The sequence below is a fragment of the Sapajus apella genome, unplaced genomic scaffold, assembly GCF_009761245.1.
Source record: "Sapajus apella isolate SASKATOON/1434 unplaced genomic scaffold, GSC_monkey_1.0 scaffold37, whole genome shotgun sequence".
NCBI classification, from domain to species: Eukaryota; Metazoa; Chordata; class Mammalia; order Primates; family Cebidae; genus Sapajus; species Sapajus apella.
This window is the reverse complement of record NW_022436977.1, coordinates 6436808-6464101: the sequence shown is the minus strand read 5'-3', so window position 1 is coordinate 6464101 and position 27294 is coordinate 6436808. Positions and strand designations below refer to the sequence as shown.

At 38.1% G+C, this 27294-nt stretch overlaps 1 protein-coding gene and 1 pseudogene across 9 annotated transcripts in view; one reads left to right on the top strand and one right to left on the bottom strand.

Moving 5' to 3' along the window:
* RNF111 (ring finger protein 111) overlaps positions 1-27294 on the top strand; it is a 104280-nt gene that overhangs the window by 5599 nt on the left and 71387 nt on the right. The gene's annotated exons all lie outside the window — the stretch shown is intronic.
* LOC116564636 lies at positions 22826-22914 on the bottom strand (annotated as a pseudogene).

Here is a 27294-nt window from a genome sequence, read left to right as displayed (position 1 = left end):
TCATACCACTGCACTCCAGCCTTGGTGACAGAGCCAGACCCTGTCTCAAATAAGTAAATGAAATAAAATAAAATAATTTTTTTTTAAATGTTCATTCCTGTTTAGGCCGAACATGGTGACTCACACCAATAGTCCTAGCACTTTGGGAGGCTGAGGCAGGTGGATCACCTGAGGTCAGGAGTTTGAGACCAGCCTAGCCAACATGGCAAAACTCTGTCTCTACTAGATAGAAAATTTAGCTGGGCGTGGTGGCATGCGCCTGTAATCCCAGCTACTTGGAAGGCTGAGGCAGGAGAGTGGCTTGAATCCGGGAGGTGAAGGTTGCAGTGAGCTGAGATTGCGCCATTGCACTCCAGTCTGGGTGACAGAGCAAGACTCCGTCTCAAAAAAAAACAAAAACAAAAACAAACTCAATCATATTTAAAAATGTTTTCAAATAATTTGTAAAAGTGACCGGGCGCTGTGGCTCACACCTGTAATCCCAGCAGTTTGGTAGGTCAAGGCAAGTGGATCACCTGAGGTCAGGAGTTGGAGACCAACCTGGCCAACATGGTGAAACCTTGTCTCTACTAAAAATACGAAAAATAGCCAGGTATGGTGGTGGTTGCCTGTAATCCCAGCTATTTGGGGGACTGAGGCAGGAGAATCGCTTGAACCCAGGAGGTGGAGGTAGCAGTCAGTCTAGATTGTGCCATTGCAATCCAACCTGTGTGACAGACTCTGTCTCAAAAAAAAATTTGTAAAAGTACCATATTTAAGTGTCCCTTTCCTTCCCCCCTTTTCATTTTGATGAAATGCAGTATTTTCTTTCTATTTGTAAATGTTCAGTATTTATTCAACAAGCAGGAATGCTATATTTCAGGCAGTGTGCCAGTGCTTGAGTTATAACAAAGGGCAGACTCTTAACACCTGCCTATGAGGGCTTATGGCTTGCTGTTGGAAAGGAGAATTCTGCAGTGGTTTGTGTTAACATGAAAATCAAAAATTTCTGTGTTTTCCTGAGGATATACAGGATTAGCACCTTAGTTTAGCATTTATGTGATTGGATACTTAAAAAACATTTTTCCTTTTTTACAGAATAGAAAAGTTAAGAAATTCTTTATACCTCTAGGTGTCAAGTCTGAATCAATATTGTAGTGATTTCCTTTATTCATATGTACTATAAGGCACTTGAATAAATCACTTACTTTACTATCTTTTGACATCCCAATTTGTTACTTTTTTTTTTTGGTGACAGAGTCTTACTCTGTGGCCCAGGCTGGAGTGTGGTGGCATGATCTTGGCTCATTGCAAACTCTGCCTCCCAGGTTCAAGTGATTCTCCTGACTCAGCCTCCCAGGTAGCTGGGATTAGAGGTGCACACCACCACGGCTGGCTAATTTTTAATATTTTTGGTAGAGACGGGATTTTGCTATGTTGACCAGGCTGGTCTCGAACTGCTGACGTCAAGCGATCTGCCTGTCTCACGGAGTCTCATTCTGTCTCCCAAGCTAGAGTGCAGTGGTATGGTCTCGGCTACCTCGCAGATTCAAGTGATTCTCCTGATTCGGCCTCCTGAGTAGCTGGGAATACGGATGCCTAACACCACATCTAGCTAATTTTTATATTTTAGTAGAGACAGGTTTCACCATGTTGGCCAGGCTGTTTGACCATGTTGGCTCAAACTCCTGACCTTGAGTGATCAGCCTGCTTCGGCCTCCCAAAGTGCTGGGATTACAGGCATGAGCCACTGCTCCTGGCCCCTTACTCTGTCTCTTGAATCTTTTAAAAGTAAATTGCTTACATTATGCCCATTACATTACATTATGACTATTTGTTTCTAAATATTCACCACGTATTGTATTTTGCATTATCACTGCACCAGTTACCAAATTCAGGAAATTTAACTTTGATAATACTAATCTACAGCTCATTTTCCAGTTTTGTCGATTTGTCCTAATAATAGCATTTATGCCTTTATAGCAGTTTCCTCATAGGGCGCAGGTCAGGATCACAAAATGCATTTAGTTGTCATATCTCTTTATTTCCTATAACGTGCATCTAATAAGCAATCTGTAGGAATAACTTCGAGATAGTGCAGATACTCTGCTCCTCATCAGATCGTCTGTTCCTCATCACTCCCCACATCCCCCAAGGGCCATGTAGCACCCATTGATGATTGTTGCCTATACTGATCTTTACTCTGATGGTTGGTAAGTGTTTATTTTGTGACTCATCCTTTTTCTTCACTAATAGACATTCTTTTATAAGGAAGAGAGATTCTTTTATCTGATTATTAATAAAGATTTGTATGTTCCCTGTTCAGTGGGTCATAACCCATTATTACCTTTAGTTTAACATTCAAATTGTCCCAGATTTGTCCATTAGGAGCTTTTCCACATGGGTTCTTGTGTCTTTTTAGCATACCCTCTTCTTTTTTTTTTCCCCTAAGTATTTCCTTTCTTTCTGCCACAGTGAGATTTTCCAAGCTCATGTTGTTTCTTTCCTGTGTCAGTCTTGGAATGAGCCATTTTCCGTTGAACCCTGGTTCCTTTTAGTGGGCAATCCAGTTTGCTTTTGTGTTATATACAGAAATTATCTCTTCTTTCTGAATCAGGACATCTCTAGGAAACTAAATTAGATTTTTGATATTAGGTTTATATTTCTCTGAAGATTTTATGAAATAATCATGTAAGATTCAGCAGTTTATTATCATAAAGTGATTTTTAATTCATTTTATTTTTCAAATACATGAGTTATGTTCTGATATGTTCATAATTGTGATCATACGAAATGAAGAAAAGAATTGCGTGTGCGTGTGTGTCTTTGGACACTTAACTGTTTATTAATAAACTAAAGTTTATGTTTTTAACTGTTTTTAACTAAGTCATGAGACATTCTAATCTGAAGAAAATTGTTGCTTTTTAATGAGCTTTAAAATAAAATTTAAAAATTGAGCTGGGTGCGGTAGTTCACGCCTGTAATTCCAGCACTTTGGGAGTCCGAGGCAGATGGATCATTTGAGGCCAACACGGTGAAACCTTGTCTCTACTAAAAAATACAAAAAAAAGTAGCCGGATGGGGTGATGCATGCCTGTAATCCCAGCTACTACTTGGGTGGCTTGGGCAGGAGAATCACTTGAAACCTGGGAGGCACAGCTTGCAGTGAGATGAGATCATGCCATTGTACTCCAGCCTGGGCAACAGAGCTAGACTTCATCTAAAAAAAGAAAAAAAAATTTTATAAAATAAAATTTTTGTATGTGATTGAAAACTCACCAGTACATTTTTTTGCCCCAGGCAGTTACTATTACATCTTGGTTTAATTTCACAGCCAGTTTCTCACCTGTGTATGGATATTTGCTTTATTTACTTATTCAACCTAACTTAATTGGTGTTTTTTCAAAGTAATATTTTGAATATTTAAAACTTTCAGCAAATTAATATCTGTACATGGCTTTAAAAGTCAGTTTCAAAAGGCTTATAATGAAACACAGTGGTTTCCTGTGTAGTCTCCTAATCCTCTAGTTGTACTTTCTAAATAGAAACATTTTAGCTTTTGTTTTTTCTAGTATATACCTTTATATTTCTAAGTAGTATGCTTATATTTCTTTATATTTACTTATGTACTTATATTTCTACTAGTATGTTAAATTTCTACTTAGTTTTTATGTCAGTTTAAACGTCTTTTTTTTTTAAATTAACTTTTTGTGGAGACAAGTAATACATACAAAGTGTATCAAATTTATTAGTTATAAAGAATATATGGGGAAAAAAACAAGGCTCCTTGTCATTCTCGTCTTGCTATGACCTGACTCTTTTTTCTGAAGATATATTTGTTTCCTCTTATATTTTATAAGTACTTCCAGAGTAGTGGTTCTCAAAGTGTGGTCTGTGGATTCTTGAGGTGGGTCAAGTGTTCAGGAGGTCTCCCAGGTTGAAACTATTTCAGAGTAATACTAAGTTCTCATTTGCTATGTAACTGATGCTAACATCAGTTGACATTTACACTGATGGTGCAAAAAACAGTGGTGCATTAAACTGCTGGCCCTGTAGCACGAATCAAGACAATGGCAAAACTGCACTAATAATGACTACATATTTACAGTTAAAAAAAAAAAAAAAGCAGGGTCTAGGCATGGTCACTCATGCCTGTAATCCCAGCACTTTGGGAGCCTGAGGCAGGCAGATCACGAGGTCAGGAGATCGAGACCATCTTGGCCAACATGGTGAAACTCCGTCTATACTGAAATACAAAAATTAGTTGGGCGTGGTGGGATGCGCCTGTAGTCCCAGCTACTCAGAAAAAAAAACAGTAAAAATTGTTTGTTTTTTTTTTTTTTGAGACGGAGTTTCGCTCTTGTTGCCCAGGCTGGAGTGCAATGGCGTGATCTCGGCTCACCGCAACCTCCGCCTCCTGGGTTCAGGCAGTTCTCCTGCCTCAGCCTCCTGAGTAGCTGGCATTACAGGCACGCACCACCATGCCCAGCTAATTTTTTGTATTTTTAGTAGAGACGGGGTTTCACCATGTTGACCAGGATGGTCTCGATCTCTTGACCTCGTGATCCACCCATCTCGGCCTCCCAAAGTGCTGGGATTACAGGCTTGAGCCACCGCGCCCGGCCTAAAAATTGTTAATTTATTAATTTTGATCCTTGAGTACATGTATTTTTAATATTCCATGTGACAAAATGGGAACTTTTGTTTTTCTCTCTCTTTTTTTTGTTTTTTGAGACGAAGATTTGCTCTTGTTGCCCAGGCTGGAGTGCAATGGTGCAATCTCAGCTCACTTCAACCTCTGCCTTCCAGGTTCAAGGGATTCTCCTGCTTCAGCCTCCCAAGTAACTGGGATTATAGGCATGTGCCACCATACCCAGCTAATTTTGTGTTTTTAGTAGAGATGGGGTTTCTGCATGTGGTCATGTTGTTCGGTACTCCTGAACTCGGGTGATCTGCCCGTTTCGGCCTCCCAAAGTGCTGGGATTATAGGTGTTAGCTACCATGCCTGGCTTGTTTTTTTTTTTTTTTTTTTTTAAAACTTTAAGTTCAAGGGTACAAGTACAGGTTCGTTACATAGGTAAACTTGTGTCATGGGGTTTGTTGTACAGATTATTTCATCACCCAGGTATTAAGCCTAGCACTCAGTTATTTTTCCTTATCCTCTCCCTCCTCCCTCTGAAAGATCCCAGTGAGTGTTCTTCTCCTCAGTGTGTCCATGTGTTCTTGGGAAGGTTGTTACAGGCTCTTCCCTCTGCATACCAGTGTATGGTGCTTATTTTCAAAGAAGAACTTGTTTAATTTAGTTATGAACTGGATTAGCAAACTAGTCACTTTTTTCTTGAATACATTTTTACCTGAAAGAAGCAAGCTATAGTTATGTAAACTTGGATATTTGTATATATTTTCTCAAATGAAGTGAGACTTTCACTTCAAGAAAAGCAGATGACAGCATTTATTGCCAAGATAAAATTCAGACTGTCAAGCAAAAATTAGAATTGTGGAAAACTCCTATCAGTCACTCAAATTTTGGCAGCTTCTCCAGATTTTCCAATGAGATTGGTTGTGTTATTAACAATTTTTTTTTACTGTTACATAATGAAATGTGTCATGTTTGAAAGAGGTGCCTAATTTGGTGAAACAGTATTTTTCATATGACCAATGCATGATGTTACAAAGTCAAGTATGGGTGAAAGATCTTTGTAAACTGCAATATAGAGTAGTCAATTTTCCACTGAAATGGTACGAGATTTCTTTGGTAAGGTTTCAGATTCCACATTGCAATTAACTAAGCTAAAACTGCCCTTGTAAAGTTTTGGGGTAGTATCAAAGAGGATTAACACCCACACTTACCTGAAAAGGTTATTAAAAATACTACTTCTTTTGTCAACTACATATTTGTGTGGACCTGGATTTTCTTATAATTTTACCAAAACAACGTATCATGATAAATTGAATTTAAATGCAGATGTGAGAATCCAGCTTTCTTTTTTTAAGCTAGTCATTAGCTTTGCAGAAAACTGTAGAGCATTACTACTCTTCTTATTAAATGTTTGAAAATATTTTAATAAAAGTTACTTATATTAGATATCATGAGTTTGCAGTGTTTTTTTTTTTTTTTTTGAGATGGATTCTTACTCTGTCTCCCAGGCTGGAGTGTGGTGGTGCAATCTCAGCTCACTGCAACCTCCGCCTCCCAGGTTCAAGTGGTTCTCTTGCCTCAGCCTTCTGAATAGCTGGGATTACCGGCGTGGACCACCACACCTGGCTGATTTTTATATTTTTAGTAGAGACAGCGTTTCACTATGTTGCCTAGGCTGGTCTCAAACTCCTGACCTCAAGTGATCTGCCCATGTCAGCCTCCTAATGAGCCACCTCACCTGTTCTGTTACTGCAGTTTTAGAATAATACATTTTAAAGCATTTATGAGTTTTAATTCCCAATAGGGCAAGGGTATTAGTTCATTCTTACACTGCTGTAAATACCTGAGACTGGGTAATTTATAAGAAAAGGGGTTTAATTGGCTTCCTATACAAGCTGTATAGGAAGCATGGCAGCATCTGCTTCTGGGGAGGCCTTAGGGAGCTTTTTACTCATGGTAGAAGGCAAAGCAAGAGTAGGTGTCTTATATGGCAGGAGCAGGAGGGAAGAGGGAGGTGCCATAAAATTTTAAACAACCAGTTCTTGTGAGAACTCATCCAAAGGGGTGGTGCTGAACCATAAGAAACTCACCCGATAATCCAGTCACCTACCAGCAGGCCCCACCTCCAGAAGTAGAGATTACATTTCAACCTGAGATTTGGGGTAGGACACAGATCTAGACCATCTAGACCTGTCTGTAGATACAACCCACATAATGAAAGCTTTTTGAGACCTTCCAGTGATTTTTTTTTTCCTTTTTTTTGTCTTTTGAGACAGAGTCTCTTTCTGATACCCAGTCTGGAGTGCAGTGGTACGGTCTCAGCTCACTACATTCTCTGCCTCCTGAGCTCAGGCAGTCCTCCCACCTCAGCCCCTTGAATAGTTGGGACTACAAGTTTGTACAGTATGCTTGGCTAATTTTTCTGTTTTTAGTAGAGACAGATTTCACCGTGTTTTCCAGGGTGGTATTAAACTCCTGGGCTCAAGCGATACATCCCACCCAGCCAATTTTTAAGATCATAAAAGACCTCAGGACCAGGCGAGGTGGCTCATACCTGTAATCCCCGCACTTTGGGAGGCTGAGGCAGGCAGATCACCTGAGGCCAGGAGTTCAAGACCATCCTGGTCAGCATGGGGAAACCTTGTCTCTATTAAAAATATAAAACACCTGGGTGTGGTGGCAGACACCTGGGGGTGTGGTGGCGGGCACCTGTAATTCCAGCTACTTGGGAGGCTGAGGCGTGAGAATCGCTTGAACCCGGAAGGCAGAGGTTTCATTGAGCTGAGATTGTGCCACTCTGCTCCAGCCTGGGCGACAGAGTGGAATTCCTTTTCAAAAAAAAAAAAAAAAAAAAAAAAGATTATAAAGGGCTTCAGGGCCCAAAAAACAAAACAAAACAAAACAAAAACTGCTTCTCCAGAGAATTAACCAGTTTTTTGATGACTTATAGTAGATGAGCCCACTGTTCTCCCTTCATCCTGTTTTTCAGTTATGTCATAATTTTTGATTATTTTAAACAACAATACAGCAAATGCCTATTGAATGCCAATTTTTTTTTTTTTTTTTTTTTTTTTTTTTTTTTTTTTTGAGGTGGAGTCTCACTCTTCTTGCCCAGTCTGGAGTGCAGTGGTGCGATCCTGGCTCACCAAAACCTCTGCCTCCTGGGTTCAAGTGATTCTCCTGTTTCAGCCTCCCAAGTAGCTAGGATTACAGGCCTGTGCCGCCATGGCCAGCTAATTTTGTATTTTTAGTAGAGATGGGGTTTCTCCATGTTGGTCAGGCTAGTCTCGAACTCCCAACATCAGGTGGTCCACCTGCCTCGGCCTCCGAAAGTGGTGGGATTACAGGCATGAGCCACGGTGCGTGGCCTTCCAAATATGTGTTTTAAGCTTTTGGGCACATAGTTGTGAACAAAACAAAATCTCTGCTCTGATGGAGAAACAAATTTTGTAGATGGTGATTATGGAAATGAGCTGGAAAAGGAATATAGAGGGTGGGGTTAGCTTTGTATTTTTATTTTTTTTGACTTTCCAGAAAAATTTTAATGTTTGTGTTAACTGTTAATATAAGGTGGTTAAGGAAGGTAACATGATTAAGGAAACATTTGAATGCAGATGTAAAGGAAGTGAATGAGTGAGCCTTGTGGTTATCTGGGGGAAGAGCACTGAAGGCAGCTTGACCTGCTTGAGAAATAGCCTAGAAACTATTGGGGCTTTAGTGGAGCAGGCAAGGAGGAGAATGGTAGTCTCTGAGAACAGAGGTATTAAGTTCTTCATTTGTATGAAATACTTACATTACCTTTGAAAACTTCTTAGCCATTTTTTTACCTCTGTTCTCTTTTTTGGATTTTCTGTCAGATAACAGGATTCTGTTGCCATCTCTACTTTGCCTGCTGTTAGTTCCTATTTTTGTAGTTGATTTTTAAAAAAATTCCTTTTACTACTATCAACTTAGTGGGGATTGGAGGGAGATTTGAGAAAAAGGTTTTTTTATAACTTACCATGTTTTTAAAAATGTGAACTTTTGCTTTTGATAATCATGACAGTTTTACCAGGAAAAAGTTCTATTAGTGATATGGAACTGGGCTCTTTATATTTGGTGAATAAATTCACTTTACAGAGCCTAAGTCTGCTTTGACAGCTAGGTTCTTTAATAGAAAATACTTAATACTTTCATTAAATGAAGAAAATCGTGTTAAAAGATTTGTTACAGAACACATACAAAGCATACATTATCATGGGATTTTATTTCATTTTCTATGAAATCACGTTTAAAGAACTAAATACAGTAGTCTTCCTTTATCTATGAAGGATACGGTCCACGACCCCCCAGTAGATGCTTACAACCACAACATGCATACCTGTTATAAAGTTTAATTTATAAATTAGGCATAGTTAAGACATTAATAGCAGTAACAAAGAATAATTATAACATTATATTCAATAAAAATTATGTGAAAGTGGTCTCTGTGTCTCAAAATATTGTACTCACCCTTCTTGTGATGAAAAATGATAAAATGGCAAAGTGAGGTGAATGACATGGGCACTGTGTATGCATTCATAAGTGTTTAAAACTTATAAGCTGTTTATTTCTGGAGTTTTAATATTTTTGGACCATGGTTGACCATGGGTAACTGAAACCATGAAAGTTAAATTGTAGTTAAGGAGAGACTACTGTATAGTATTGGTTAAAACTCAGCATTCTGTTTTCTTGACGATCTTCCTGCCATTTCTCTGACATATTGTTATCCTTATTTTCCACTTGAAATATTACTTTTAAAGATCAGTTCTTAAACTTCTTACAGGTTTTTCCTTTAGAATTGGTAGCTGTCAGGCCGGGCACGGTGGCTCAAGCCTGTAATCCCAGCACTTTGGGAGGCCGAGGCGGGTGGATCACGAGGTCAAGAGATCGAGACCATCCTGGTCAACATCGTGAAACCCCGTCTCTACTAAAAATACAAAAAATTAGCTGGGCATGGTGGCACACGCCTGTAATCCCAGCTACTCAGGAGGCTGAGGCAGGAGAATTGCCTGAACCCAGGAGGCGGAGGTTGCGGTGAGCCGAGATCGCGCCATTGCACTCCAGCCTGGGTAACAAGAGTGAAACTCCGTCTCAAAAAAAAAAAAAAAAAAAAAAAAAAAAAAGAATTGGTAGCTGTCCCTTCTATGTTCCCATAGTATTTGGTACTTTCTTATCTTGTAGCAGATACCACATTTTATTAGAACATTCTCCTACTGTGAGGACCAAGTTCCTGAAAATCTCCATGGTAAATACAGGAAATTATGATTGAACAACATATGTAATAATTTTATGTAAAAGTCTTGGGAACTGAAATTCTGACTGAAATTCCTCATAACTGTGCATTTAATTAGAGAGAGAGTAACCAAACTCAACAACTTACATAATTATTTAGATCCAGGCTTTGGTGTTAGGCCTTAGGCAGCCACTTCTGTAGTCTTCAGTCCCTGGAGATGTTTTTAGTAAGGATAAAATGAAATGAAAATGTGGCACACAGTTCCCTACAGGCTCTACCTGATCCGGCCCTGACTACCTCTGATCTCATTGTGAGCCATTTCCCTTTCCTTCCACTTCCCTTCTTTCTGTTCTTTGCACCTGTTAGGCATATTCCTATCATAGTCTTTCCTATTTTTTCTCTCCCAGAAATACTCTTCCTCCAGAATTGTGTGGCTTGATTGACTGCTGGCTAGTTTCTTGTCAAGATTCATGTGTTTAGCTTCTTAGAGAGGATCCTGTTGATGGCCAACCTTTGCCATTTGTTTTGTTTGTTTCTTTTTTGTGATAAGATCTCATGTTGCCAGGGCTGGATTGCAGTGGCTATTCACAGGTGCTATAGCTTACTGCAGCTCTGGACTCCTGGCCTCAAGGGATCCTACTGCCTGTTTTATTTTCTTTTTTCTGTTTTTGAGATGTGATCTCACTCTTTTGCCCAGGCCGGAGTACAGTGGCTCAGTGTCAGCTCACTGCAATCTCGGCCTCCCAGGCTGAAGCAGTCCTTCCACCTCAGCCTCCTGAGTAGCTGGGACAGGCATGTGCCACCACATGCAGCTAATTTTTTGTAGAGATGTGCTTTTGCCCTGTTGATCAGGCTAGTTTGGAACTTCTGAGCTCAAGCAACCTGTCCACCTCTACTGCCCAAAGTTCTGAGGTTCCAGGCATGAACAACCATACCTGGCCTTTTCTTTTTCAAAACAGGGTCTGGCTCTGTTGCCCAGGTTGGAGTGCAGTGGCATGATCCTTGCTCACTGCAGTCTCTACCTTCTAGCCTCAAATCATCCTCACACCTCAGCCTCTCAAGTAGCTGGGGACTATAGGTGCATGCCACCACAGCCAGCTAATGTTTGTTATTTTTTATTTTTTGTAGAGACAGGGTTTCACCATGTTGCCCAGGCTGGTTTAGAACTCCTGAGATCAAGCGATCTGCCTGCCTTGTCCTCCCAAAGTGCTGGGATTACAGGTGTGAGCCACTGTGCCTGGCCTGTTTTCTTAATAACACGTTTCTCTCTAAAATTATCTTTTTTTGTCTCTCATTTGCATGTAATTTCCATGAGAGTAAAGACTTTCCTATGTCCTGTTCATGACTGATGCCAGGGACTAAAACAAGTGCCTAGATTATTATAGACTTTCAATAAATATTTATTGAATGAGAACCATAAATGAATAAATGATCGTTAACATATTAGCAGTGATATTTTTTCTAAAATATTAATAAGCTATTGTAAAATTAATTACTGTTACCCGAGTGACATTTCTTGGTTTTTTTCTTGTTCCAGATGAATGAGATGGAAAAAGTTTGAATGACCTATCCTGTGTTTATCCTCCTTGCCATAGTTGAGTTGATGGTTTTGATACCCGTTTCCCAGACTCTTGGATTTATTTATTTTATTCCAGTGTGAATGCATACTTTTTTTTCCTCAGATGGCAATTCTGGATTAGCAGTTTTAAGGTCGACTTTTTTTTTTTTTAGTTATCTTTCTTTAACAAGCTTCAATTTAAAATAGTCCTCCTTTTCTCTCTCATTATCTTTACTGATCTTTAGTTGCCTCTTTTTTTTTTTTTTTAATCTCCAACAGAAAGAACTGAAACCAAAATTCAGAAGATTGCAAAAAAAGTATACAGGTAAATGTGTGTAGATGAGACTTAACGTATATAGGAATCCATATTAGGATTTGGATTACTATTTTTATCTAGAATATGAAATTTTTGAGGAACTAGTAGCACCTTACTATCTTTTTATCACCTTGAGCAGTGATTTATAGCAAAAATTCAAATCAAAAAAGTTTGTTAAAGTAGCTGACATCAGCATACAGGATAGTAAATTCTTGGTTTCTGCAAACCAATATTCTAGAATTGTTTAATTTCTTGGTATTTTCTGTTTCTTGCAACAAGAATTTTCGCTTCACTGTCTGAATATACTGATCCAAGGAATACAAAAATGGCATTTAGTCAAAGTTAACTTTGGAAATCCCTAAAGTTGCCCATAAAATATACAGTATAAATATGCAGTCTCTGGAAGTCCAGCACTCACCATTTTCCCTCCACTATTGGAATAAATTATGTTTTCATTGTCAAACATCAGAGAAAGAGTAGGTTTGTGTGTATGGCCTATAATGTGGGAAAAATAAATGGCTCTAAAGATTAGAATCTGACATTTTGAGAGACACTTGGGAAGTGAGACCCAATAGAGAGCAGCAAAATTTAATCTCCTATTTTGCGTTCTTTCTAGGCATATAATCAGTGAGCAGAATGGCAAGCATAATCTCCTATGTGGTTTAAATTATTTTTTTCTTGTCTGGTCAAATTCACTTTATGGGCACGATGTCTATCCAGAGGTGTTCTCTCCCAAGTTCCAACTCTCAGTATGCCTTTACTGTCAGGCATTAAACTGTCAATAATTCTTCCTTGTTTTCCTTTTAAAACTCATGTTCTCTTTCTTTAGTACATACTGTTTGTTCGTTTGTGGAGACAGTCATGTTGGAGACTATGTTGCCTAGGCTGATCTCAGACTACTGGGTACAAGCAATCCTCCCTCCTGAAGTGCTGGGATTATAGGCATGACCCACTGCACCCAGCCTCTAGAACATAATCTTTCATTATTATTCTCTAGGTTACATATTTTGACTGACCTAACTCATATATCATGTAAAAAACAATTTTTATCCAAATGAACTTGTTGGATTTCATTCAAGGAGTAATTGTTTCCTTGGGCAGTTTTGCTCCCAACATTAGATTCTACATTCTCAAGACAGCTGTCATCTTTTTAATTTAGTTTTCTGATTTTTATGTATTCTGTTATACTCCAACTTTTGTTTTGGCCTTTAACAACTCAAGGTTTTGATCTAATCTTCAAGAGGGATTGGAGGTTCAGTTGAATAAGTTAGACTAGTTTGAGGTGGATGTAGTTAGAGGATTGAAGGCCTGCCAATTAAAAGAAAAGGGTGGTGGTGGGTAGGGGGAAGAGTTCAAGGGGAGGAAGCTTGTGGACTTCTTTGCCTGGATGATTTCTAAAAACTAGTTGACTCTTCATCTTTATAAACATATGTTACTTTGTTTAATATTTACAACAACCCTTTGTGGTAAATACTTTAATTTTTCACATGAGAAAATTCGGGCACAGAATGGTTGATAACTTGCTAAAGAGTCACAGCAGTGATGGGGTTGTGGGGATTTATATCAGTGAGTTTTGAGATGCTTGAGGAAGCAATTCCAGAATTTAGGAAGTCACTATTTCTGTATTTCCTTCTAAGGAAAACAGTAAGTTATATTTTTATCTCCAGTAGGCATGGTCATTGTCAAGAGAAGGAAAGGTTGGTGATTTTATTTGAGTGATGGGATTGGAGGGACTTAATTTCTCTGTTCTTTTTCCGTGTGTTCCAGATTTTATATTGTGAACTTATTTTAAAAACCAAGTTGATGTTTGGTGTATAATTTATATGCAGTATGAGGCATACATTTTATGTATAGTTTCATGAGTTTTGGCAAATGTGTGTATCCATGCAGTCACCACCCCAATCAGGTCATAAAACATCACTCTAGAAAGTTCCTTTCTGCTCTTTTGCTATCAGCCACCTGCATCTCCTGCCTCAGGCAACCACTCATCTGATTTTTGCCATCTTAGATGAGTTTCTTTGTTTTAGAATTTCATATTAGTATTATTATTACTCTTGTGTTTGATATTCTGGTTATCAAATGTTTTCCCTTTGGCATTTTATTACGAAAAATTGCAAACATAGAAAAGATGAAAGAATTGTACAGTGATCGCCTGCCTCCCTGCCACCTAGATTCTGTGGTCAACAATTTGCTATTTTTTTGCTTTATGATATGTCTAGCTATCTCTCTGTTACTCCAGTCAAGCATCAACCAAACCTGTTGTTTGTAATGCATTTTAATTTTTTTTTTTTTTTTTTTAATACGGGGTTTCACCATGTTGGTCAGTCTGGTCTTGAACACCCGACCTCAGGTGATCCGCCCGCCTTGGCTTCCAGAGTGCTTGGATTACAGGCGTGAGCCACCATACTCGGCCTGTTATGCATTTTAAAGTTACAAAATTAAAAAGAAAAAAAGTTACATCAGTGTGTTTTACCCCTAACAAAACTACAGCTTCATGTCATTAAGTAGAGTTGAATATTTGTTTACAGTTTTTAAAGTAAACTTTACATAGAGTGAAATGCACAAATCTTAAGTGTTTTGTGCATTTAAGTTTTGTCAAATGCATCTATTTGTTACCCAAATCCTTACGAAGATATTCAACACCAACAACCATGACCTCAAAAAGTTCTTCCCTCATGCCCTTCCTTGTCGATCCTTCCTCATCCTTTGAAGACACAACCACTGTTTCAATTTTTTTTGTGTTTGTAGTTCCTGCTGCTGGTGATGGAGTTTCGCTCTTGTTACCCAGGCTGGAGTGCAATGGCGCGATCTCGGCTTACCGCAACTTCCGCCTCCTGGGTTCAGGCAATTCTCCTGCCTCAGCCTCCTGAGTAGCTGGGATTACAGGCACACGCCACCATGCCCAGCTGAATTTTTGTATTTTTAGTAGAGACGGGGTTTCACCATGTTGACCAGGATGGTCTCGATCTATTGACCTCGTGATCCACCCACCTCGGCCTCCCAAAGTGCTGGGATTACAGGCGTGAGCCACTGCGCCCGACCTTGTTTCAATTTTTAAAAAATTTTTTAAATTTTGCTTTAGGTTAGCTTTGCCGGTCTAGAATTTCATATAACTAGAAGCACACAGATCCTTTGTGTCTAGTTTTCCCTTAGTGTAATATTTTTTAGATTAATCCCTATTAATACATGTATCAGTAGTTCCTTCTTTGTTGTTGCTGTTTGGTATCTGTTAGTAGCTGTGTAACATAATTTATCCATTCACTTGGAGATTTATTTTCTGTCAAATTTTTGGCTATTGTGAGTAAAGTGATGAACATTCATATACAAGTGTTTGTATCCATGTTTTCCAACTTAGGCATGGAATTACTGACTCATAGGTTAGATATATGCATAACTAACATTATTAGAAGCTGCCAAAGAGTCGTGTGGAGTTCCAGTTCTGGAATGTCTTTGCCAATGTTTAGTGGCTTTGGTCTTTTTAGTTTCAGGTATGTTGGGTGTGAAGAGACAGGGTTTCACCATGTTGCCCAGGGTGATCTCGACTCCTGGCCTCATGCCATCTGCCTGGCCTTGGCCTCTCAAAGTGCTGAGATGACATGAATGAGCCTTACCACTGTGCCTGACCACCCAATTTCTTATTATTTTAAAATTCTGTAGTTTGGCCTTCACTAGTTAGCCTTAGATTTTAGATCAGTACTTACTGGGACCAAAGTTGAATTTTTTTTTGTTCTGTTATTTTTCTTTATAATTATTCAAAATAAAAGGGAAATAAATAAAAATAAATACTATGGATAAGATAGAAGTCACCTATGTTTTCCTTACCAGTTTGAAGGCTTTCTTTGCATACTAGCATATTAGACATATTGTCATGTTTTGTTTTGTATATTTCTGCATTTTTAATCTTATCATTCTTATGAATTCGTATATAGTTTTATAATACTCTTCACATATGATGTACATTTTAATAAAAATGGCGATAATATTGTTAGTCATAATTGGCATGTTAATGTGGTGAAACTGCTAAAACCACCCTTTGCCCCCATCACTGTAAGAGCTTCCTCCGTAATCTTTCTTGACTTTCCCTTTAGCCTGTTCCCTTCAGCTCCTCTGGTAAGTCTTCCTAAAACTAGGTTAAACAGAAACCTGTAATCCGTCACTTTTTGATAATTTGACCCTGGGTTATTCTCCCCCACTTAAAAAAACCCAAAAAAACAAAAGAACCTACAGCCACAAGCATGAGAGTATTTAGATACCATTTCTTGCCATGTCTCAGCATTATTTGAAATGAATGTTCTTTACCCATCATCACCCCATGCATCCTTCATGGTTTGATTTGGATGTCACTGTCTTTATACCACCATGCCCAGATACTTTTTTGTTTTTAGTAGAGACAGGGTTTTGTCATTTCTTTACCTTCTGGCTCAAGCAGTCCACCCACCTTCGCCTCCCAGAGTCCTGGGATGACAGGCATGTGCCGCTGCTTCTGGCCAGTTTTGGCTAATTATTCTATAATTCTTTCTGTCCTACTAAATTGTGAGGTTCTTGAAGGATAGGACCCTATTATTTTCTCTCTCTGCCCACAGATACAGCATATAAAGTAGTTATTCTGTATTAATTTGAATAATTGAGCATATACCATATCAGTCAACATTTTTCATCTTGCCTTTTTAGCCCACCATATAATTTTGTTCTATACTACCTATTTCAAACAGTATGTCCTGCTTCTCACAAGGATGTGCTCGCTGCTGCAGTGAGATTGTTTTCTCCAAAGAGTTCTGTGTAGCAGGATTCCCCAACCTTGGGCCACAGACTGGTACCCATCCATGGCCTGTTAGAAACTAGGCTGCATAGCAGTAGGTGAGTGGCGAGTGGGTTGTGAGGCTTCATCTGTATTTACAGCTGCTCCACGTCACTCACATTACTGCCTGAGCTCTGCCTCCTGTCAGATCAGGGGCAGCATTCTTAAATGAGCATGAGCCCTGTTGTGAATTGCACATGTGAGGGATCTAAGTTATGTGCTCCTTTTTAGAATCTAATGCCTGATGATCTGTCACTGTCTCCCATCACCCCCAGTTGGGACCGTCTAGTTGCAGGAAAACAAGCTCAGAGCTCCCACTGATTCTATATTATGGTGAGTTGTATAATTATTTTATTATATATTACAATGTAATGATAATAGGAATAAAGTGCACAGTAAATGTCATGCACTTGAATCATGTCAAACCACACCCATGCCTCACCACCACCCACCCTGGGTCCATGGAAAACTTGTCTTTCATGAAACCGGTCCCTGGTGCCAAAAAGGTTGCTGTGTAGGCCACAATAATTTTTATTTTTGTATTTTTAAATTGGATCTTCTAGAGATTGTAAATGCATCATTCACCATATGTGACAGTCCTATTAATAAGAAAAAGACCAAGCCCTTTAATAGTATTGAGAAAAACATTAGTAGTTCAGAATGTAAAATGTGCTACTATAAAGTTTTAAGAACTTATTTGTGAATGTGGTTTAATTCTACGTTTTCCGGTTACAGATTGTTACTTGTTTTATTTTTTTTTTTTTTTTTTGAGACGGAATCTCGCTCTTGTTACCCAGGCTGGAGTGCAATGGCGCGATCTCGGCTCACCGCAACCTCCGCCTCCTGGGTTCAGGCAATTCTCCTGCCTCAGCCTCCTGAGTAGCTGGGATTACAGGCACGCACCACCATGCCCAGCTAATTTTTTGTATTTTTGGTAGAGACGGGGTTTCACCATGTTGACCAGGATGGTCTCGATCTCTTGACCTCGTGATCCACCCGCCTCGGCCTCCCAAAGTGCTGGGATTACAGGCTTGAGCCTCCGCGCCTGGCCAGATTGTTACATTTTGAAGACATGTTGAAGCAGACACCTTCTCCATACATTTTTGTAAAACCATCGATTATCTTTAAGTTTGGCTTCTATCATTTTAAAAGAGAGAACTCTTCATTTCACTGAGTTCCAATCTCCAAGAAAACTTGGAAGCTACTTAAAGTTCAGTTTTGGAAACTGGAATTTAAAATAACAGAAATCTCTAAGAGTAGTTTGTAAGTTTGAAGCTTTGAAAGTTGACAGATTTATTACTTGAATTATCAAGAACAAAAGGTCCCTGGAGGTTTGTCTTCCAGGTGTGTCACATTATTTGTTGAACTTTTTTTTTTTTTTTTTTTTTTGAAATGGAGTTTCGCTCTTGTTGCCCAGGGTGGGATGCAATGATGTGATCTTGGCTCTCTGCAACCTCCACCTCCTGGGTTCAAGCAATTCTTCAGCCTCCCCAGTACCTGGAATTACAGGTGCCCGCCACCACACCCAACTGAGTTTTGTATTCTTAGTAGAGACGGGGTTTCATCATGTTGGCCAGGCTGATCACAAACTCCTGACCTCAGGTGATCCACCTGCCTTGGCCTCCCGAAGTGCTGGGCTGACAGGTGTGAGCCACTGCGCCCAGCATATTTGTTGAACTCTTAAAGACTGCTTTCCATTAATGCAGCAATAATTATTACTACACTTTTAATGATAAAAGATTTTGTGAAATGGTTTGATGATAAATTACTATTTTGGAGCATTAAAATTCATTTGTAAAGATGGGTTCAAAAACAACATGCCTAGAATTGCAGACTAATATCGATAACTGAAAATTATTTCTCACATTTGACAATTCCATTCATATTTGCTAACAGTCACTGCCATTTCTGAGTTTTCTGCCCTATTCTGTCAATAAGCGGTTCAGGATTGGTGGTCATTTCTGGTCACTAAGAAATTTTATGCCTAGTCAAGATTCCTGTAAAAATTGTGCTTGCATATATTTGATTTGTTTGTATAGAAATCTGTTATTGGGAGGTTGAGGCAGGAGAATCGCTTGAACCTGGGAGGCGGAGGTTGCAGTGATTTGAGATCACGCCATTGCGCTTCAGTCTGGGCAACAAAAGTGAAACTCCATCTCAAAAAAGAGAAAAAAGCCCTTATCGAGTTGTGTTTTAATGTAGTGAAAAAAATCAAATAAATTATATTCTCATAATTTATTTTCTTAAAGTCTTTAATTTCAAAATTGGTAAATGGTTACTTTTTAGAGAAACAAACCATATACAAAAACTTATAAAGGGTAAAAGACCCCAGCCCTGTGCTGTAAATTTCTACCCTATAGTTTCACTCCCAAACTGTTGTGTGTATTTTTCAATATTTTTAAATGCATGTATTAATATAAGTTGTTTAAGAAAGAATCCCATGATAGCAGATTTACTTGTTGTCTGTTTAAATTATCCATACTTTCTGTAACAGTTTGTACAAATCCTGCCTGATTTTAAAAGGCTGCTTAGCAGTTCATTTTATGGAATATATTTTTTTTAATGAGTAAAGAATGAAATATAGAGTTTTCCTTTTTTTTTTTTTTTTGTTTTTGCCTTCTCAGTTATGCATATAACTCTGCGCATTTGTTTCTTTTTTCTTTTTTCTTTTTTTTTTTTTTTTTAAAGACAGGGCCTTTCCCGGGTTGGAGTACAGTGTAAGATCTCAGCTTACTACACCCTCTGTCTTCCAGGCTCAAGTGATCCTCCCACCTCAGCCACCCAAGTAGGTGGGACTTCAAGCATGTGCTCCCACCCCAGCTAATTTTTGTTTTTTGTTTTTTTTTGTAGAGGCAAGGTTTCATTATGTTGCCCAGGCTGGTTTTGAACCCCTGGGCTCAAGTGATCCACCTGCCTCGGCCTCCCAGCCTGCTGGGATTACAGGTGTGATCCGCCATTTATTTATTTTCTTAAATTACGTTTTAATTATTTTTAAGTTCCACTGAACAAAATAATGAGAAACAAAATGCAAACAATATTAATTTGAATGAGCCCTTAGGTTTATGCATTAAAACAATTTGAAAAAATACAGCATTTTTAAAGGCCTAATATGCTTGATGGTAGTGTTTGTTTTATAGTTTAAACAAAATTTGGCTTCTATTTTGTGACGGATCCAGTTTGGAGTTGTTGCTGCTCATCCAGAAATGAGGTCCTTCTCTTTAATGGGATTGTCTGTTACATTCTGTTGTACAGTTTTGTAGTGTTTTTCATATAGGTTTTACACAGTTATTGTTGGGCTTAATATCTTGGAATAACCATGTATTTATAGTTATTTTTGTTGCTTTTAGTAATGTGATCTTTTTTCCATTGCACTTTTAAACATGTTATTATTCCATGTAAGTATTATTATTATTCCAATTTTATATGCTAGAAACAGTTTTACAAGGAACATGGCAAAGATTACTTACGGGCAGAGTCAAGACTGTAACTCAGTTATTCCTGGATCGAAAATCTACATCACTGTTTATCACTCAGTATCCATTGAATATTTCATTTTCCATAATGTTTTCGCATGGTTCTTAGATTAACTATAGCTTTTTGGTTATTGCATTGCCTTCATTTTCTCTAGCTTCCTATAAATTTTTCTTTTGAGCCAGAGTCTCCCTCTGTCAACCAGGGTGAAGTACAGTGACATGATCTCAGCTCACTGCAACCTCTGCCTCCCAGGTTCAAGCAATCCTCCTGCCTCAGCCTCCTGAGTAGCTGGAACTACAGGTGTGTGCCACCATGCCTGGCTAATTTTTATATTAGTTGAGATGAGGTTTCACCATTTTGGCCAGGCTGGCCTCGAACTTTTGATCTGAAGTGATCCCCCTCCCCACCGCCATGACCTCCCAAAGTGCTGGGATTGCAAGTGTGAGCTACCACACCTGAACAAGCTTCCTATAAAATATATATTTTTTCTTTTTCCCAACTTCCTGTTGATTTGTAAAAATATTTTAAAGATATATTTTTGAGAGATCCAAGATGGCTGATCACTAGCAGCTCGGGATTGTAGCTCCCACTGAAAGCGCAGAGAACGAGAGGACGCCACACTTTCAGATCAATTTTTGTTGCTCACGCACCAGGAGATTCCCAGCGGAGGAGTCCCACGGGTCGCCAGCGCGACTCTTGAGGCCGGTGAGGCAGCTTTGCCGCTGCCTTGGTGCAGCGGTTCTTGGTGCAGAGTCAGAAAAGCACCATCAATCTTAAAGCCGCTGTTTTGGCTGGCACAGTGGGTTTCTCAGATTTTAGGCCGGGAATCAACAAGTTGGAAGTCCATTCAGAAACCCAACTATAAAGATGGTAATTATAAAGACCACAGATGGATAAATTTATAACGAAGGGAAGAAACCAGGCTAACAAGGCTGAGAATACCCAAAATCAGAATGCTTCTCCCTCTACAGGGGATCATAGTTCCTCATCAGCAACGGAACAAGGCCTGATGGAGAAAGAATGTGTTCCATTAGCAGAAGCAGGCTTTAAAAAGTGGGTGATAAGAAACTTATGGGAATTAAAAGAACTTGTTCTACCCAATGCAAAGAAACTAAGAACTTTGAAAAAAGGTTTGACGAAATGTTAACAATAACACACAACTTAGAGAGGAATATAAATGAATTAATGGAGCTGAAAAACACAGTACGAGAACTTCGCGAACTATGCACAAGTTTTAACAGCCGAATTGATCAAGCAGAAGAAAAGATATCAGAGGTTGAAGACCAACTTAATGAAATAAAACAGACAAGATTAGAGAAAAAAGGATAAAAAAGAACGAGCAAAGTCTCCAAGAAATATGGGACTATGTGAAAAGACTTAATCTACGTTTGATAGGTGTACTTGAATGTGACGAAGAGAATCAGTCCAAGCTGGAAAATACGCTTCACGGTATTATTCAGGAAAACTTTCCTAACGTAGCAAGGCAAGACAATATTCAACTCCAGGTAATACAGAGAACACCACAAAGATATTCCTCAAGAAGACCAACCTCAAGGCACATAATCGCCAGATTCACCAGGGTTGAAATGAAAGAGAAAATACTGAGGGCAGCCAGAGAGAAAGGTCAGGTTACCCATAAAGGGAAGCCTATCAGACTTACATCAGATCTCTCAGCAGAAACCCTACAAGCCAGAAGAAAGTGGGGGCCAATATTCAACATCCTTAAAGAAAAGAACTTTCAACCCAGAATTTTACATCCAGCCAAACTAAGCTTCATAAGCGAAGGAAAAATAAAATCTTTTGTGAGCAAGCAAGCACTCAGAGATTTCATCACCACCAGGCCTGCTTTACAAGAGCTCCTGAAAGAACCACTACAAATAGAAAGGAACAACCAGTATCAGCCTTTCTAAAAAATACCAAAAAATAAAGAACATCAACATAATTAAGAACTTGCATCAACTAATGGGCAAAACAGCCAGCTAACATTAAATGGCAGTATCAAACTGACATATATTGTTATTAATTCTAAATTTAAATCGACGAAATCCCCCAATCCAAAGACACAGACAGGCAAAAAAAGCCAAGACCCATTGGTATGCTACTTCCAGATCCATCTCACATGCAAGGATACACAAAGACTCAAAACAAAGGGATGGAGAAAAATTTACCAACCAAATGGAGAGCAAAAATAAATAGAAAGCAGGAGTTGCAATTTTTTGCTGATAAAATAGACTTTAAAGTGACAAAGATCAAAAGAAGCAAAGAAGGATATTACATAATAAAAGGATCAATGTAACAAGAAGAGCTAAAGATCCTAAATATATACGCACCCGATACAGGAATACCCAGATATATAAGACTTATCAAGAGACTTGGACTCCCACACAATAATAGTAGGAGACTTCAACATCAATATTAGACAGATCAATGAGACAGAAAGTTAACATCGATATCCAGGACTTGAACTCAGATCTGGAAGTAGACTTAATTAACATTTATAGACCTCTCCACTTTAAATACACAAAATATACACTCTTATCAGTACCACATCACACCTATTTATAGGTTTAAATGAAATATTGGTTAGCTGCTTGTTAATTATTTTCTTCCCTCATTTTTTTTTTTTTTTAATGTCTCTATTGTTAAACACAATTACAGGCATACCCATTTTTAGACTGTGTTCTAACCCGGGCAATAAAGCAACACCCCTGTTCTCTCTCCCTCTTCCTCTTTCTTCCTCTCCTTCATTCTTTTTTTTTTTTTCTTTTTCTTTTTTTTTATTCTTTCTCTTTCTTCCTCTAAAAAAAAAAAAGATATATTTTTTCTTTTTTTAAAATTTATGCTAATCTTCTCTGTATCATTCCAATTTTAATATATGTGCTGCCGAAGCAAGCACTTAAAAATATTTTATAAGACTAATTAGTCTTGGAAATTTCCTCTTAATGGTTTTGTCTGTTAGCTAGTTCTCTACTCTTAAGTGTTTTGAGGTCTTTGTACTCAGAGGCAGCAGAGAATTTTACTTCATTGAGAGCAAGCTTTAGCTGAGATAATAAACTCATTGAAACTCTCTCTAAATGTAAGCATGGTTCTATCTTTGCTTCTCAGTTCCTCTTTACTTGTCAGAGGAGATAGTTATCTTAGACAGATCTCCCAAAAGGTAACTTTCCTTTGACTTCCAGCATCTGACAGTTCTAATCTCCATTTAACTGTATTTTCATTCCTCTTTATAGTGTTAGCAGTAATATCCAGACCAACATGGAATGGAGTATGTCTCTTAATCTCCTCACATAGATATCCCTTGTGCAGTTCCTCTTTTAGCAAGTCATTGTTTCGTGGATATCTATATAGGTTAAGGAGTATAGTGAATGTCTTTGGATTTAGGTGGTTTAATCTCTTCACATTCCATGTAAATCATTCCTCTTCCAGGGTCTTTTGAATGCAACCAAAAGACTGACCAAGGTGACATTGGCAAATAATAGGAAACTTCTCATTATAAAAGCATAGAGACATCCAATAAGGAGATTGCTTGTCTTTCCTGCTCTCTACCTAGAGGGTATCTAGGTTTTACTTTGGATCTGAGAAAAGTAAGGAGAAATTCTGAATTGCTTAATGCAGAAATATGAACAGATCAATAGTGTTCTGGTGGATTATATGAATGACAGAGAATCTTTGAAAGTAAGGAAATAGCATGTTAGTTTACCTTGTTTTATAATTGAAAGAATATGCTGGTATTTTGGGATCAAATTGAATTTCCCATAAATTTTTGCATAAGTGACATTGTTATAATTTTTTTTTCCATGTAGGTCCTATGCCTCTCTTGTTAAATTTCATAGCAGATGTTGAATCTGTTCATTCCTATTGTAAGTAGTATATTTTTGTTACTCTGTATTATTTTCGAACTCGTTTGTTTAAAGGAAAGTCATCGTTTTTTGGAGTGTTATTTTCATTTATTTATTTTTTGGTAGACATATAAGTAACTGGCCTGTCTTACTGTTGCCAGTGGTTTTCTACTGTTGAGCTCATTTGTCAGTGTCATCTGCAAATAATGAAAAAAAAATTATCTTTTTAAAAAATATTTATGCCCATTCTCTTGTTTAAATTACTTGACTAGCCTTTCCAGAACAATGTCTTATAACAGTGAATACCTTTTTTCTTCCATATTTTAATGAGAATGCCTATAGTTTTTCACTATTAACCATCAGTTTTATTTCTCCCTCAATTATATATGCCAAACAAAACATGTCTGTGAGCTGAATCCTGCCAGTTTTCTAGTTTGAAGACTTACTTTTTAACTCTGAGCCTGGAGACCCTAAGAGACCTGAGGGGTGATCTTAATAGACTTGCTGGAAGATGGACCACTTTCCTACTTAATATTTACTATGCCTCAAGAAGTAGCATGTAGATGAGTTTACCAATTTTATATAGGAAAAAATCTTTCGGCTCCTTACTGTTCTTTTCTATGGTCAGTTTCTCTGTTTTAAGGATTTGATTTCCCCGAGTTAAACGATACATATCTTGCGGCTCCAAAGTACCTGAAAAAGGAATTTGGGCAATAGTGTATGTTCAAGAAATCTTAGACATTATTTTCCTAATTTTGTTATTGCTTTTCTCATTCTGCATATTTTCTTTTATATCTCCGCTGTTGGTGTCACCATGTTCTTAGTTACGCAAGCTAGAAATACAGCAGTCATGTTTTACTTCCTTTTACCTATTCTTTTACAGATTAATGCAATTAAAGAAAATATTCATTGATTGCCTACTATGTGCCAGTTAACTGTTTTAGTTGCTAGAGATCTGCCTAGATGAGATTCTCTCTTCCTTGGAACTTATATTCTAGTGAGATGCTTTGTGTAATAAATAGGCTAACAAGATCTTTTCAGTTAGTAGCAAGTACTTTAAGAAAGATAGAATATGAGTTTGAGTGATAAGGAAAAGAGGGTGAGTTTTTTAAATGAAATGTGTTTTGGTCCATATTCTCTGAGAAGCAGATGCCAACATAGGATTAAATATTCATCTTTTACATATTTATGCCCATTCTCTTGTTTGAGTGACTTTACTAGCCTTTCCAGAATAATGTTTTATAACAATATCTCTTTTGAATTATTTTGGTGGTAAAATGTATGCAACATAAAATTACCATTTTTAAGTTTATAATTTGGCGTTAAATAAACTGACATTGTTGTGCAACATCTCCATCTGTTTCCACAACTTTTTATCTTCCCTGACTGAAACTCTGTAACTGTAACCATTAAATTCTAACGCCTATTCTCCCCTTCCCTCAGGCCCTCACAACCACCATTTACTTTCTGTCTATCAATTTGACTACCCTGGGTACTTCATATAAATAGAATCATATAATATTTGTCTTCATGTAATATTTCACATAGCCTAATGTCTTTAAGGTTCATCCATGTTGTAACATGTGTCAGGGTTTCCTTTTTATGACTGAATAGTGTTTCATTTTATGTGTGTTATCACATTTGTTTATGCATTCATCACTTCAGTGGACACTTGTGATGCTTCCACCTTTGGGTTGTTGGCAAATAATGCTGTTATGATCCACCCTCGGCCTCCCAAAGTACTGGGATTACAGGTATGAGCCACTGCACCCAGCCAGAAATTGAGCTTATTTTACAGTTTCATAGCCGTTATCCTGAGTGTAACTTTCTCCTTTCTTCCAGGAAAGGTAATAACTTTATCAAGGGTCCCATTCTTCTTTTCATAATTGAGTACATTATTAGATTGTATACGCCTAGCAGAAATCTCTTGAGAAATTTTAGTATGAGCTAATGCACTTAAGGGTCCAGAGTGATAACTTTTGAGGGAAAATACTTGGTAATGAAATTTTGACTATTTAGAATATGTAACAAATCATATTGTCTGTATCATCTAGATACAAGTAGTAGTAGTTATAGGTAGTAGAAGAGAATATTCTGTCAGACATTTGATTTAATGCACTTAAGCTGGCACAAAGTAAAATAAGTAAGAGAATTAAAAATTTAGTACATACCCCAAGTGATATCCGTGTGGTATTATTTTTTTCCCTTAGTTATATCAAAAAGATAGTTAAATGGTAGACATATTTCTAGTTCATTTTCTGATAATCTCTAAAACTTTCATAGAAAACTGCCAAGTCATCTGTGGCTTTTTTTTTTTATCTTGTTTCTTTAGTGTTATGTAAGCAATCATTACATTTTTATTTAAACTTGAACCAAGTATTCACATTTATAATAGGTAGTGAAGCATCATACAAATAATAATGTATCACAGTTTAGAAGTAGAGTTCCTCACTTTTACACTGTTGGTGGGAGTGTAAATTAGTTCAACCATTGTGGATGACAGTGTGGCGATTCCTCAAGGCTCTAGAAATAGAAATTCCATTTGACCCAGCAATCCCATTACTGAGCATATACCCAAAGGATTATAAATTGTTCTGTTATAAAGACACACGCACATGTATGTTCATTGCGGCACTGTTTACAGTAGCAAAGACCTGGAACCAACCCAAATGCTCATCAATGATAGACTGGATAAAGAAAATGTGGGACATACACACCATGGAATACTATGCAGCCATGAAAAAGGATGAGTCCATGTCGTTTGCAGGGACATGGATGAATCTGGAAACCATCATCCTCAGGAAACTGACGCAAGAACAGAAAACCAAACATCGTATGTTCTCACTCATAGGCAGGTGCTGAACGATGAGAATACATGGACACAGGGAGGAGAATATCACATGGTGGGGTCTGTTGGGGGTTGGGCGGCTAGAGGAGGGATAGTGGCAGGGTGGGAGGATTAGGAAGGGATAACATTGGGAGAAATACCTAATGTAGGAGACAGGGAAATAGAGGCAGCAAACCACCATGGCAAGTGTATACCTATGTAACATTCCTGCAAGATCTATACATGTATTCCAGAAATTAAAGTATAATAATAAAAAAAAGAAGTAGAGTTCATCAGAGTTGTATCGGTAATCTTAATGGGTTTTTCCTCCTTTTGCTCACTTAAACTTGTTGATAATGTGGATTACTAAATCCTAACCCTAATTTTTAGTTTTGAAAGTTAGTATTAGCCGAGCATGGTGGCTCACGCCCGTAATCCAAGCACTTTGGAGGCCAAGGTGGGCGGATCACGTGAGGTCGGGAGTTCAAGACCAGCCTGACCAAGATGATGAAACCCTGTCTTTAAAAAAAAAAAAAGAAAGTATATTTTTAGTATCATGTTTTCTTAGTGCAGTAGTGGTGTATTCTACACTAATATCAGGAGTAATTAG